This window comes from Gekko japonicus, unplaced genomic scaffold (genome assembly GCF_001447785.1).
Source record: "Gekko japonicus isolate JY-2015 unplaced genomic scaffold, Gekko_japonicus_V1.1 scaffold961, whole genome shotgun sequence".
NCBI classification, from domain to species: Eukaryota; Metazoa; Chordata; class Lepidosauria; order Squamata; family Gekkonidae; genus Gekko; species Gekko japonicus.
The window spans coordinates 119,499-122,798 of NW_015175384.1; the positions used below are offsets into that span (position 1 = coordinate 119,499).

Genomic DNA, 3,300 nt, shown 5'->3' on the forward strand with positions numbered 1-3,300 from the left:
CCTGCCTGCCTCCCTCCGGGGCGGCGGCGGCAGCAGCGAGGCCCGGCTTCTTCCTCCCCCCCGTCGCCCGCCAGCCGGCTCTGAGGAGGCGGCAGCAGCGGCGGCGCAGAGCGTCTCCTGCGCAGGCGCAGGAGACGGTCTTGCGCTTTTGGGGGGATTTAAACATCCCCCCGAAATTTTTTTAAACTTTTTTTATTTTTGTGCACACGTGGGGACTGCCCCACGTGTGCACAAACCTCCCCTGGCCCCCCAAGTGCCCCCGAAGTGCGGATATAGCGATCCGCACGGAGGGGGCCACTTGGCTATTAGATATAGTGATTATTAAAAGACTTAGGCCCCAAATCCCTCCCCTATCAAGCAGCATGGCAACAAGACTGCAGTAGTGTGATTGATAACTTGGCACAAAATCTGGTCAGCCAAAGGCTGCACCCCGCGCTCCTTACCAATGGACCTACACAGATTTAAAATCCTGTCCAGATGGTATCTAACTCCTATAAGACTGTCACATATGTCCTCTAACTATCCTTCACACTGTTGAAAAGGGTGTGAGCCGGAAGGAAATTTTGCCCATTGCTGGTGGCATTGTGGTGAAATTCGGAAGTTCTGGGAAGTAGTACTACAATACATCAACCAAATATTGGACATTGTAGTTCCTCTCAAATCAGAGCATCTGTTTCTAGGTATTTGGCCTCCAAACATAGAACATCACCACCACAACAGAATGCTTGAAACAATGCTAAGAATCTCAATTGCCTCTTATTGGAAAGACCCTAACCCCTCCCAACATTCAAGTATGGTTCATAATGGAAAGCATCACAGACAGACACAATAGTAACGCCAGAATCCCCTTGGTATCCAATTTTAATGCAAAGTGGTTCCCTGTTTTAGAATTCCTATCATCAGCAGAATTTATTTCACCTTCTTGGAAAAACTACCTTCAATGGATCTGATACTGTTTTGAACAAACTGTACATTAGTCAACTGTCTTATTCATTATTCTCTTACCTTCTAACGTTATTCTAAATTTTGATTCGGTTACTCCTTTCTGTAACGTTACAATTTTAAACCATGCCTTTCACTCACATTATACTGTACCAAAGTGGAGATTCTTCAAAAATTGTTGTAAAAATTGAAAAATTGCTTGTTATTCGTGTTCAATCATTTTATATCATAACAAAAATGTTATTCAAAAAAACCCCCCATCAAGATGGCGATATAAACCCCCAATCTTCTTTGTGGTCTCTGTGCATCACACCTATGGGATTTATGCGCCTGCGCTGATCTGAATCGGTGGTATGCAAAGCTCACAAAGGGATTTTCGCGCCTCCCTCCCAGGCATGCACGGGAACCCCACTGCGCATGCCCAAGGAGGAGGGGTGCGGACATCCCGCCAGTTCTCTTCTTCTTCTTTTTTTTGTTAAAACAATTTTTATTTTCTCTTAAAGGTAATCATATATTTAAAACATTTTCACTTAACCAAAGTTCCCTACCTTCCCTCCCCACCAGTGGCTTCCCGCAATGCTTCCCCCTTTTACTTCAAAATTCCAGTATAACTCCAGATATCACAATTTAACTAGATAACACAATTTAACTAGATAACACATTTTGACTCAATATTGTTCCATACATAGTAAATTTTGTTTTACATCCCAGTTTTTTTCCAAGTACAATTTAAAGTCATTCCATTCGTCAAAAAAATCTTGATCTTTGTTATTCAACTTCCTTGTAATTTTGTCCATTTCTGCCATGAACAGAACTTTTTGTAGCCAGTCTTCTATTTCTGGTATTTTCTCTTGTTTCCAGCATTGAGCATAGACCATTCTTGCAGTAGTTATTAAATACCAGAACAAAGTCTTTTTTGTTACGTTCACTTCTTCCATGTTAAGTCCTAAAAGTAAAATCTCAGGTGCTTTTTTAAATGAGCAGTTCAATATCTTTTGCATTTCGTTGTGGATTTTTGTCCAAAAGTCCACAGCTTTATCACATGTCCACCACATGTGATAAAATGAGCCCTCATGCTTTTTACATTTCCAACATTTATTAGACATATTTTGGTTCTCTTCTGACCGCTGCGCTGTTAATAGCTCGTTTTTTTGCCGGTCGGTGAAGAAGCGTTATTTTCCTCTCACGAGGGATTATCCAAATCGTTCTTCTTTTTCTTTTTGACTACGTTTATTTTGTTCGTTACCTACAAAAAAGAGAGACTTTTTCTGAGGGCCACTGCCCCTCAGGCGGCTTCCCCCCTACCCTACCCCCCCCCCCCCCACTCTCTCTGAGGTAAAATTTCTTCGCCTCATACGAGAGCCCTTTTTTCTTTTCGGGGCCATTTCTGTTGTTTTGTGGCCGGAAATTTGGGGGCCCTAGAAGAAGAAAAAGAGAGGGTGCCAGCCTTAACCTCCCATTGCTGCCCTCAACTAAAAGCCTGGCGGAACATCTCTGCCTTGCAGGGCCCTGCGGAATTGCATCAGATCCCTCAGGGCCCTGACGTCATTCGGCAGAGAGTTCCATCAGGTTGGGGCCAGGACCGAAAAAGCCCTGGCCCTGGGGGAGGACGGCCGGACATCTCTAGGGCCGGACATCACCAGCAAGTTGTGATCAGCTGATCTGGGAGTCTCTGACCGCTCAAGGCCTTGAGAGTCAATACTAACACACCTTAAAATCGCAGATGAGTGACGCACCGATCTCGTGGGTGGGGAGACTGTTGTTTGCTAGGTCAGTCCCCGGCCTTTTGGGGTTCTAAAGATTGATACCGATACCTTGGAGGAATCTGACTGACATGCAGAGGCTGGGAGGGGCTGTGGCTCAGTGGAAGAGCCTCTGCTTGTCACGCAGAAGGTTCTGGGTTCAATTCCCGGCATCTCCAGTTGAAAGGACCAGGCAGCAGGCGATGTGAAAGACCTCCGCCTCAGACTCCGGAGAGCGGCTGACAGCCCGATTAGACGATAGACCTTGGTGGACCAAGGGGACGATTGAATATAAGTCAGCTTCATGTTTCCATGTGAAATTAGCCTCGATTTGAGCCACTGATGATTATGTCCAGGGGTCATTTCGTAGGAAAAGAGGTGCAGGAGCTCATTAGCGTAACTCATTAGCACAACTCATTTGCATATGCCACACCCCCTGACATCACCAGAAGTGTGTCAGAAGGCAACACCCACCGCTCAGGCTCCACTGGACTGTTTTGGATTGCTAGCTGTTGGGGGGGGGGGGGGTGAGGATATGTCCTCGTAGAGGAGGGAGAGCTTGTACCTGAATAAAACTTGGTCTCAAAGGTGCCACTGGACTCTTTTGGATTGCTAG

General features: G+C 45.8%; 1 protein-coding gene and 1 non-coding gene across 5 annotated transcripts in view; both read left to right on the forward strand.

The window, feature by feature from the left end:
- MAP4K5 (mitogen-activated protein kinase kinase kinase kinase 5) overlaps positions 1 to 3,300 on the forward strand; it is a 159,601-nt gene that overhangs the window by 101,759 nt on the left and 54,542 nt on the right. The gene's annotated exons all lie outside the window — the stretch shown is intronic.
- Positions 2,792 to 2,863, forward strand: TRNAD-GUC. Its single transcript has one exon. It is a non-coding gene; the product is annotated as a tRNA-Asp (tRNA).